The sequence below is a fragment of the Pinus tabuliformis genome, chromosome 1_2 (assembly GCF_031772625.1).
Source record: "Pinus tabuliformis cultivar Carrire ecotype Pingquan chromosome 1_2, CPIR1, whole genome shotgun sequence".
NCBI lineage: Eukaryota > Viridiplantae > Streptophyta > Pinopsida > Pinales > Pinaceae > Pinus > Pinus tabuliformis.
In genome coordinates this window covers 37,780,065-37,793,255 of record NC_142298.1, presented here as the reverse complement: position 1 = coordinate 37,793,255, position 13,191 = coordinate 37,780,065, and positions in this window count along the sequence as shown.

The window sequence follows — 13,191 nt, the reverse complement described above, 5'->3', positions numbered from 1 at the left end:
CATAAGTCCAAGTACTTCGGCATGTGGGTCACTGATTGTATTGATTCATAAGAAATATGGCACTTGGCATATGTGTGTTGATTTCAGGGCCTTGAACAAGATAATGGTAAAGAACCGTTACCCACTCCCAAGGATAGATGATTTGCTAGACCAACTGAAAGATGCTCGATATTTCACTAAGTTAGACTTGTGTAGTGGATATCATCAAGTAAGAATTCAAGAAGGTGACATTTGGAAGACAACCTTTAAAACCAAACAAGGACTCTTTGAGTGGCTTTTGATTCCATTTGGTTTGTGTAATGCACCTACAACTTTCATGTGGGTAATGGAGGATGTCTTGCATCCTTTTCTTGATGATTTCATTATTGTCTACTTATATGACATCTTAATTTTCAGCAAGTCTAGAGAAGATCATGTCATGCATGTTAGGAAAGTACTTGGTGTTTTGAAGAAAAATCAATTATTTCTTAAAATGTCAAAGTGTGAATTTGGAAAGACTTCTTTGGTTTATTTGGGACACATAGTAGGAGGAGGTGCTTTGAGAATTGATCCTGCTAATATTGAGGCTATTGTGAATTGTATTACTCCCAAATCCATTACAAAGGTAAGAAGTTTTTTGGGTGTAGCTCAATATTGGAGGAAGTTCATCGTTAACTTCTTTTCTATAGTAGCTCCTATGCATGAAATGACAAGTGTGACGCGTGCTTTCCAATGGGGAGGCAAGCAATAAAAACCTTTCGAATCCTTCAAAGAGAAGATTAGTTCAGCTTCGGTCCTTGCATTACCAGATTTGAGACAGCCATTTGAGATTCAAACCGATGCTAGTGATTATGCCATGGGGGTAGTTCTTCTACACCATGCTTACAACCATGCCAAGCACTCTTCCACAAACACCTCACCGTTTGAAGCTTGTTTTGGTTATTTGCCAAAGTCACCTCTTGATTTCATTCTAGAGAAGGATGTTGCCATTGAGGGACATAGTGACATTGACAAAGCTTGTTTGTTGATTGAAATAATTCAGCAAATACATCAGCAAATTCAAGAACAACTTGAAAAGAGTCAAGGCAAGTAGAAGGAGAGAAATGACAAGCATAGAGTTGATTACAAGTTTCAATAAGGGGATGAGGTATGCCTATACATTAGTAAGGAAAGGATGCAACGAGAAGGTAAAACGCTGAAGCCTATCCGTTATGGTCCATACAAATCCTCAAGAAAGTTGGAAATAATGCTTTTCAATTAGATTTTCCTTTATACATGCAAATGTATTATGTTGTCAATGTGGAAAATTTATGTTTGTATGAGCCTCCTTTGATTGCTGATCACGAAAGTGATATTCAACTGCCATCTGTAGAGGATTTCTCGCCAGAATTTTTAGATGAGCTGAAAGAAGATGCAATCCTTGACAGAAGGACACACACTTCAAGGAGGGGAAATGTTGATTATGTTCGGGTTAGTCTCAAAGGCAGCAAACCGAACAAGGAAAATTGGATGGAGGTGGACAGAGTGAGGGAGTTGTAACCTCACCTATTTAATAGGTAATTGAAGGATTTTGGGGTCTAAAAGCTTCCCAATGCGGAGGCATGATCAGGGGCTGATGTTCCAAGTGTCGTAAAATGATAAAAAATGAAAGTGCTTAGAATTGGTTTCAACCTAAACGACCGAAAAGAGCTCGTCCTCCTGATTCCGGCGTCATGAATGGTTCGAAAAATGGTCTCCGTATGAGGAAGTTATGCCCAAAACAAGAATTTCCCAATAACACTCAAATTTTGAATTTTTTCAAAAAAATAAAAAATATAATATTCAAGGAATATTCCTGTTGGGCAACCAATCACACGCTGCCACATTGTAGGATTGGAGGCCACCACGTAGCCTGGAAGAGTAAGCAAGTATATGGCATTTGTTTAAAATTTTTGCAACTTCCGTGGTTCGATCCTGCAAACTACCGGCAACAAACGCCACGCTTTCCCGTTAGGCCACATGGTTAGAGATTGATATGGTGGTGGATCAAGTTATATTTGACATTTAAAGTTGTTTGGGTGGGGCCCGGAAGGGGGCCAACCCCCTTAACATATAAGCCTAGCCCCATGACCAAGAGCCTCAACCACAAACCGCCGGTGCAAATCCCAAACCGTCACCGTTTAATTGGGCAACGTTGTCACATAACTAAATGCAACATGGATTTAAACATGGAGCAACCAACATTTAAAGGGGTGGCGTGGAATCCGAGATAGCTTAACGGCCACCTAAAAATCATTCACATGCAAACCGTTAACTCTCAGTTAAGTTGCAATTAAGTTAGCGACATATTTGACAGAGCGCCAGATTTGGGCAGGCCCGCCATATTTGGTGGCCCTATCTGGCTTCCAACTAAAGTTAACTGGAGCTTTTCTAGGGAAGACTGGCAGTTAAGTAAATGAGCCTTAACTTTGGCTAGGAAAGTCCTTTTTGGATGATTTTTTTTTTTTTTTTTAAATTCTAACTATTCAAATGATTTTGAAGCTATTGGCATAGGTTAGAGAGAAATATGAGGTTGTTTGCATGTGTTTTTTCTCCATGGAAGTTCTAGGAGCCACGAGAGCCCACTATTGTGGGAGCTGTATAGGGTTGTAGGTACCCATTGGATGAGAACCAGTAGTTATTCCTGACTTATTTGAGAATTCTAAATCCATTTTTACAGTCCATTTTGCCTATTGAGGCTTGTATTCAGCTGTATACTCATTTTGAGCTTTTAATCAAAACGAGGACATGCCCATTTGGGAGCCTTGGACTGAACAAATGTAGCCCAGCACGGGTGAATTGCTTCATCAACTTCTTTTGCATCTGTAGTTGAGTTATTTTTCAGAGCAAATCTGTTTTAGTTTGTTAAATAGAGAAAGGAAATAATTCTACCATACTTAAATGGGTCATAAACAACTAAAAATTTAATTTTTTTTTTAACTACAAGACAAGTACATCATGTTAACATGTATATTTACTGAATTGAATACCTTGCTAAGCATTTACAGGTACGTTCACATTGAGATCATTGGCCAACCCATAATTAGAATATAAAAATGAGTACCAATTAGATCAAATTTAGGTGTGAATAGAAGATAATTATTTGCCTTCAAAAAATTAATTATTGAAAGGGGCAACAAATTTACCAATAGTAAACAAATTCATGAATTAGGTTGAGGAAAAGAGGTATAAGAAGTATGATACTCTCTAGCACTACAACTAGGATGGGGAAGTGTATTAAGGTTTGACTGCTTAAAGAATAAAAACTGTATTAAGAGTTCAAGTGTATACATTCAAAAAAAAGTCCCTTAGTAGGGTGAGATACAGTAAGGCAAGTAAATTAATGAAATATGTAAAAATAAACATACTACTGAATTAAATTGATGGAAGGAAATCAAATGAAAAGACATATTTTTTTATTTTATTTACCAAAACACATGTATCTATTCAAATTTAAAGAGAATGACATATCATTATACAATAGATGATAGATGTAATGAGAGAGATATAAGTAGTGGAATGTCAGGCTGCACACCAAATATTAACCCTTTTGAGCGAGAAAAAAAGGGCTTGGGAATATATGCATGTCCTCAGTGATTTTTTATTGATAATTTTCCTGTAAGGTTTTCATTCCATTCCCCGTGTTACATATTCAAGGAAGAGAACGTCATGCATGTGTTTCTTTTAGTGCATGACATATTTATAGAAAAATTTAATGTCTTTCAAGTTTAAAAGAAGCACTTCACATACACTTTCGATTTTGAGTTGATGAAACTCAGGTTTAAAATATACCTCGTCATGGAATTTCCTACATAGCGTCTTTATCAAAGTGTTTTAATTGATTCCTAAGAGCCAGGGCACTATCCAAGTCATCCTTCCAAAATAATTCAACAAGACCACTCACAAAAGGGATGGTGACATGTAAAAATCCCATCAATCTGCCTCTAGAATGTGTGCCTAAATTCTAACTCATACCATTGTACTTCCTTCCGGATTACTCGTATGGTTCTCATGTGACAATTCTTTATGAGTCAATTAAAATATGTTAGAAGGAAAAGTTAGAAACTAGTAGTATTTCACTGTAGCTTTTGAAAAATGCTTCTAATCATTTTCGTGACAACATGGTTCCTCATTTTGGTAAGGGAGGATTAATTCCATAAATTTGGAATGATTGGCTGAAATAAGAAATTTTCACCCCATGAGGAAAGAAAACACCATTGTGACCTTTTATTACATAAACATAATGTTTTGCAGGATGTTTTGGCTTGGGCACAAGGCACGACTCCAATATGTTTACCATATGTAGTGGTTGATATTATCTATATCAATATTATAATTGATGATTCTTCATAGCGGGGCGAATAAAAGCTTATATTTCCATAATCACTTTAGAGATATTAATCAGATTTCAATGTTTTCCCTTAGATTCAAACAATGAAACATAATTCAGGCACCATGTTAACAATTTGGTCAAACCCTCATGAACCGCATGGAAAATATTCTACAAATTCATATTTCATCCTTATTTATATAATTTGTAATCACAAAGAGAAGCATGTACTATAAAATCATGTCGTGCTGCATATTCTCATTTTTTTTTTTATATATCCACAATTGATAATTTCACTGTAGATAACAAGCATATGACAATGTTAAACTAAGATCCTATAATAGGAAATGTTTTAATTGTTTAGTAAAAACTTTGTCAATGGCATTGAGAATCCTATGTGAAATTGTAATTTATTCTCATTTACATAATTTCATATGTATAAATTAGTACCCCAATTTGAATGCACATACATATTCCAAATTGTTTTTTGGACAAACTCTAAGTTCATGCAACCAATTAAAAATGAGTGTTTGAACCATGCTCTCGGTCAAGCATACAAAAGGATAAAAATTTAATAATTGAACAGAGAAATCATGATCATGGGTATTATATGTGTGCTTGTAAAAGAAAAAATGTTTATCTAACTAAATAACCATTTAGATATAAGGGAAAGCTAAAATGGAAGTTTAACATTCAAACCTACTTGATAAGACGATATTGTATGAATATGACGATAAGCACATATTGAAAGGACTTGTTGAATGTGATATATCCGCATAACGATATATTGTGGATTAAAGGAAAAATAAAGAAGGAAAACAATAGAAGGTATATGGAATAATTAGAGACTATGAAGTTGATAATAATTGTAACATTGGTATTTTAAGTATAAAAAAAACATTATATCGGAGAGTTTTTAAGAAAAAAAAATGGCCTTGAAAAAGGAGTAATGAATTCTTGGTTAGTACAATTGAAGAATGAAATGGTCCTCTGATGTATATGGAATATGAGGTAAAGAATTTATAACCATGATAATTAGTTGATAAAATGATACTTTAGAAAAAATGTGGATAGTCATATGTGTGTAAAACCCCTATATATGTGTGTGTGGGGGACAAAATAGAATATCATTGTAAATAGTGCTGAAAAGAGGAGGAAAACCATCATCTTGACACATAAATAGATAAAAATAAAATGGACCAAAGTTAAAATGAAGCGTGAAACATGTAATATCTCAAGCAAAATCTTAGGAATCAAATAGTCTCAAATTGGTATGGAATTAGAGATCAGTATTGTTGATTCTTTAGAAACTTCACAAATTGCAGTTTATACAACTAGAAGTTACCATAAAGGTAGTTGATGGTTAACCTAGGAATGCTGATAAAATTTCCTAGAATAGCCTAATGACATGACAAAAAAAAAAAAATTGCGGAATGGGGCAACCATAAGTATGATAGGAAATCCCTAAACAAATTTTTTTGTAGTGATGTAATGTTTTAACGTATATATGTATGTGAAAATGTCAGGAATTGATGAAAGCAATTAGATTAACATATTGCGTATTAAAACACACCATGTAAATAGAAATGAAAAAGAAAACAATCCATGGATGTATATAAGATCAAGGCATTAAAAAAAGTAAAAATGTGTGTTGTAGATTTGTAAGGTTATATTATTTTTTTTTACCATGAAACTTGAACTTGTCATATACCCCCTAATTACCTATGTAGTATTATGAAATTCCTCATATGTCTGTGGCATTTTGGAAAGGTATGAAAATAAGTGGAAGAAGGTAAGAATGGAATTGTCTAAGTACACCTTGGAATGAAATTGGCAAAGTATAACAACCATGATATAGGCAGAAATAATAGGATGTCCTAAACTTAAGTATGTAGGACAAATGCATATTTGACACGATGGTATCAAAATAACAAATATCAAATAGAATGATACAAGTAGTCCATTAATTATTATTGCTTTTGTGTAAATGATATGAAAAGAAAAGTGACAATTAGATATTTTGAATTTAACATTAAATGACAACCATATTATTTGAAGAAAAAAATTTATGGTATTTATTTTGATGCTATGTTGATGATGCTAAACTTTCTAGGTGCAAGTGGATGTTTTGTTGAGTGTAGGTGGAATGCATGAAGAAAAATAGCAAGAGTATGTTTAGCATGTATAAAAACATGTTAGGGAAAGAGCACGAAATGAATATAAGAGTATGTGTACTTCAGTATTGGGCCATTTCTCAAAATAAAGTGAAGTGGAAGCATTTAGCGTAGAATAAATGGTTATAGAAATCAAAGAAGGAATATAGGAGGCATTTCCTTTCCATATTAAGAAAATATTAATTGAGGAACATTGAGGATAGTGTTTTATTAAAAGGGGGAAGATATAACACCCCTATCACTCTTCTTCTTAGAAAGTTATTATTTTTATATAAGCTCCACTTTATATAGTGCAGCCCTATTTCAAAACCTTCTTGAAATGCTTTATGATACCACTATGACCATCAATACTCATAAAAGGAGACTCCTGCTAATTTATAATCGTAAGGACGATGGTGAAATCAATGAAGAATTTGTGATTCTCCAGAATAATTTTAAATAAAAAATTTCGAACAAACCAATAATTTTTTTTTTTGTACAAATGGAGAAGGATTTATAGAGATGGTAAGCCAAGGGATACAATATTTCAGTAGACAAACATTTATGACATCTCGAATCCTTCAATAGATGATAAGGTGATTTTTAATGTTTTCAATGATCATGTTTAACAAATTGAACATAAGAAATCAGACTTGGTGGTGTAGTTGAAGGAAACCATGTTTTATCTTCTATATAGTTCTCCATGCAAATTCATCGTGCTCTGATTTATCACTAGGAGAAATTTGACTAATTAATGATCATTATTGATGATCGTTCATTGTTTCCTATGTGAAAAACTATACACATTAATTTGGGTATGTCTTTACACTCCACTCCTTTTAAAAACCAATTGAAAGGACGGACAAAGAAGTAATATGTTTTAGTAAGAGATACATAACCTCAAGAACTAAAAGAAAAATAATGTTTTCAAGTTGAAAACAACACCTTTGAATGGGGAAAGGATGGCTTTGTTATGATTTCAACATTTATAGGTGAATAAAAACACCCCTAGTTTACCAACCAAGTTTCCCTTCATTGACAATTTAAATATTGATAGGTGAATAACAACGACCCCCATCTTACCAACCAAGTTTCCCCTCACAGAGAAAAGGAAAGAATGTTTGAAGAATGGGATTCAAAGAAAGAAAATGAAGTAGCATATTCAAATTCAAAGCCAAACATTTTGAAGTGGATAATGGACTCTATAAAACATAAAATCAAAGGCCAAAGGCTGCTATGCACTAAGTTGAAATTGACTACACTAACAAAGAGTATGATCTATGAAGTCCAATCCCAAGATGATTAAAGAACATAGAAGCATGAAAGAACTAATATCGTGCTGAATAGAGAGAAGAAATCAATTTAGTCAATCATTGATGATTGAAGATGAAACATAAATGTAGGAAATAGTTATATAGACTACATGAATCCCTCACCTGAGCAGTGGGGCTTCCAGGGTAAAATGTTCAATGATGAATATATGAATATTAGGGATGAGAACATTGGAAAAATTAGTTGTAGATATTGCAAAACTGAAAATAACCTTTAGTTCATCCAAGTAGTTTTCATGGTGTGATTAATTTTGAACTAGAAACAAGATGAAGTGTAACATTGACAAGTACTATTTTATAAGTGGTTGGATTGCCAGCTCTTGAGATGGTAGTGAAATATTAGATTACATCTTTATGGATGGAGATGACAAGAACATATGTAAGCTATAATTTACTTAGGAAATGAAGTATATTCATGAGCCTTTATTTGTTTTATGAAAAATACTGTCAAGACTTCTTGAAGTGGTGTACTACTATGTTTATTAAGAAATGAAATAAAGATGACATAACTGCATTGAAATTTCTTCACTAGAAAAAGCATAGGTGAAATTACCAAAAACATGAGGCTTCAAAGTTTCAATCATATAGCTACTCATATGAAGAATGTTGTTTCTTTCCCCATGTTGGAGACTTCTCAACTTATTTGGCAACTTGACAAAGATGGTTACAATTATTCATTTCAACTAAACTTGTCCAGAATTTTGAGTCCCTAGAAAGGTCATCAACAAGTGTTCAAGTAGCATTGATTCCTTATTTCCTTGGTGGATTGAAGTGATGTTATGATGTGTGGAATAATTCTCTCTAGCTTGAAAAAATATGTAGTGGTCAAGTCCACATGATGTACCTTAGATCAAAGTCTCCTAAAAATCCCTAGGAGTAAAACAGAAGAAATCAAATTAACATAATGAGAGAAAAAGATTACATTAATCGTATAGTGAAAGATAAATACTAAGTGGGGTGGAATACAGAAATATAGGAGAGTAAAGCATGATTTAAAGAAAAATAAAAGTATCCTTTTTTGAAAAAAATAAAGAAAAGATGTGTAGGAAAAAGGTTGGTAGACCTCAAAGGAGGACTTTGTTGAAACCTATTGGGAAGAAAAATCTATAAAAACAAAACCACCTAGGAATCAAAGAGGTGTTGAGTTTGGAGGGCAAGGAAGTCTTTGCTCGAGAGTAGTTCAGAATAATTTTATTATTGGAATGGTATTTAGTAAGTAGTTGTAGCTTATTTGATGAACTACTATGGTATACTTTTCAATAATGATTCAATTCTGAATTTTAATGTATACATGTGTGGGTATAACATATTGTGCATATTGGTAGTGGCATGCTAGGTATTATAAATTATAGATTGTAGAATGCATCCCTTGTACATGCTTGAACATGAAGTCTTAGAGAAATATTTTTGAAAGGAATCAACGAGTGTCAAATTATTATAGCTTGGGATATATACAATAAAACCATTTTACATTCTTAGTATCACATTTACAAATTTAATATTGTGCATACATCATGAGATTTGACGTAGGGCTTAAGAATCATGTGTGTAGATAACCTTGAAATTTAGTGCAAATATGTACTGATAGGGAAGTCTAGTAAACGAAGCTAGTTAACATTCTCACTATAGAAAAAGAAAAATAATCAAACCATCTCTCTCACCATAGGCAAGTATGCTAGCAATATTTCAAAACGAGTACTATAATACTGTGTGTAACTTCCAAAAGCAATTGCTCTTATAGAAATTGGAAGAGATCGTTTAACTCTGCTATGCGTAATTACAAGGAAAAAAACATGCAACAATAATTAATTCTCTACGAAACTAAGACAATTTGATAGGTGGCATAGTCATTTTGTAATTAAAGGAAAATGATTTTCGAGAAATCAAAAGTAACACAAATAAATCATGTGAATAATTGTAGTAATCTCATCAAAATGACAGGTATTTTTCAGCTATAAATGATTTATACATACAATTTATCAACATGTATGAGTTTTATGAGAAAATATAACTAATAATTGTTCCTACTACACGCGCAGAGTCCCAGTAGGAATTATACAAGAGACAATTTTTTTTTGTAAAATAAAGAAACAACACAATAGAAATAAATAAACTTCCATGAACTGAGCCTCTAGGCTAAACATAATTATCATCCCAATTGTGTAATCGTTGAAGGGCTAGAACAATGCTCCAAAGCTAGCATTACTTCATTAAGGGACAATAATTAATTTATAAGTCGTTGATGAGAAATTATTTAGCGTAAATCCAAAATTCAACAAATTTTACCCTTTGCATTTATATTATGGTCTCGTCGATTCGTCATTATAGAAAAGAAAAAAAACAAAACATATCGATAATTATAATCAACAACTAATACAATTCTTATAAAACTCATAAATTCTTTGCAAATAGGAAAACATGCATGGTTGGATGTGAACTTGCAACATAACCAATGGAAAGGAAGAATTATCTCAGCGATGACGGCTAAGATCCTAATTCTTATGCATTTAGGATGCCATTAAATCATAGGATCCATACCTGTAGCAATAAAAAAAAATATATGTTGGAATATGGTTAAAAAATAGATTGAACATAACTAAAAAGGAAAGTAAAAAGATATAAATACTAAATGTTTCAATTCTCCACAAAATTATGCACCACAATACGAAACTGAGTGGCATTAGTCAATATTGAATGAAATTAGTAAAGTAATGAAACTCAACTGTAATGGAACATTGTAATTAGAATATAATTACATATGATTATATATTTCCTTCAATATACTGCATCGAGAAGGAGAGGGGTCATATGGATTTATTCATCAACCATACCACTAAAATTTTGTGAATAGGGAAAGTGAATAAAAAACCCCAAATGATTTAAATAAGGAATAAAGGGTTCACCACATGTGCAGGACACACAGTGAGTGGGACTACATCTAGGCAATGGTAAGATTTAGGAATAAAGAAAAAGAAAAAAATAGGGATTCTTATACATCCAATTTAATATTGAACCTCAGGTGGAGCATTAACTCAATCTAAGGCTTTGTCCATAGTGAACTTATTTCCCCAATCCACACACCAAACTCAATATAATATTGAAATACTGAAAAGAAGAGGAGGAGAGATATTACCTATGATGGGTAGAGGGTCTTGAGAGAGTGATCCAGATAAACCTACATTACTAAGGGTCTATTAAGATTTCTCATCAACTTTAGGAACACTAAAAAAAGAAATAGAGAGTAACAATGAAATATATTGATAGAACTTACCTATGAAGTAGAAATCAAAACATTATGGGTATCAGCTAGAAGAGAAAAAATGTTTGGATTCTAGGGATGACCAAAGGTAGTGAAACAATAACCCTCATTGGAATATCACATATATAACTCTGAGATTCATGAACATAAATAAAATACTATGGTAACAATATAAATATATATATATATATATATATATATATATATATATATATATATATATATATATATATATATATATATATATATATATATATAACCAAAAATGGGGAATTACATACTTGGAGGGAGTGCAATCTTCAATTCCTGACTCTTAGAATGCTTGGAAACATCATCCCTCATCCCTGGAAGAAAGGTTTGGTACTTACACATGTCCAGATGAAGAATGGGTATGAATGTTCAATGGTTTGACTTGTGAATAGGGTAATTATAAACTTAGTATGTGAGTCCAGTAATAAACCAAATTACCAATAAAGACCCATCTTGAGGGATATCTAGATGATTCTTGTACACCTCTTGACATGGAAGACCATAAAAAATTTTAGGACAAAGGTCACCATTTCCTCCTTGCGGTGATACTAGGGGTGCTGCATGCCAGATTTGAAAAAGAATAGCTTTCCTAAACAAAGACCACATGAAGGTATGGTTAAATGATGTGCAACCCTAACAAAAGTGTCTACCACTAGATAACCTTGTTTACTCTCAGTCATTGATGATAGGCTGCCAAAAAGTCCATGCAAAGTTCACATGGTTTCCTTTGATATGGCTCATTACTTTGCTACGAAGTATGAAGTCAGGTTCACATATTTCGATGGTTCCTTAATTACTCTAGTCACCACCCCTTTTCGAGAAAAATATATGACACTAATGTAGGCATGATATAGTCATGAGCGGTAAATGTAAGCATTACATTAGAGGAGTTTTCCATAAAAGGAGTAACTCAAATATATTTTGTTCATCCAACCAAGTATGCTAAAGGCGTGAGTAGAAGACATGAATACCCCCCATTTCCACATTGTTATATGCAATGATCTAAAGTCTCAGTGGTATGACCAGTGTCAATATAATGAAAGGTACACTATCGTAACCTTGGAAGCATTAACGTGGAATCTCTAAAGTATTAAAAATATGTGTATGATTGGAAGAGTAAAACTGCCAAGGAAATATTGAGTATTAAAATAATTTCAAAACAACTCTTGTATATCCTTACAAATACTATTAACATGTAATGTGAAACAAATAATTAGGGAAACGGGTGTATAGAAGTGACATAAATGAAATCCCTGGGGATGCTTTCATATATATATATATATAGCTCATAGCATGAATGCAATAGTTACACCATAAAATAACTAGAGTGTGGCACTATCCATACGAATATTGAATGGGTATAGTTTAATAAAATTAATGCCCTTTTTTGAAAATTTGGCCATAGTTTTGATGGTAAAAAGGATAAATCGAAAAACATACATATATAGCGTCAGTATTTGTGGTCATAATCCAAAAGTTACATATCACCATTAGAAAACAAAGGAACTAATGGTTGTGGATAATTATTACCACCTATACCTTTGTCAGCCGAGGAGGTAACTTGTCAAATGAGATTATATTTATTCATTTAGGTTGTTCATAGCTATATAGATGAGGGAGTGACTATTATGTTTCATCTCCTAATGAATTTTCATTTCTCTTATTAATTATTTACATTATTTACATTTGTTCACCCAATCCCTATGATTAGGTGTCAACAACCTCTATGACGCCAATAAGGATATGATGGAGAATGAAGAGACCTGAAAGTAAAAAAGGCAGACAAATTTCTCTTACAAGGAGGAGTAGATTTATGAAATGTAAAGAACAAATAAAAAGGAAAATCTCATGTCCTAGTAGGAAATATACGAAAACAAAAGGAGAGTAAATCCAAATATTAAGTAACAAATGTAAATGTGTGGAAATAAGTGTATCATTGATTTTAGCATATAGTAATTAGAAATAAGTATTGAGCTTAAAATAAAAACTGAGGTACTTTACAAAATCCCCGATATTTTTAGTCAAACCCTAGAGTAAATCTTTCTGGCATGCTATTAACGAAATATATTACCATGTTGGAAGCTATGAAGA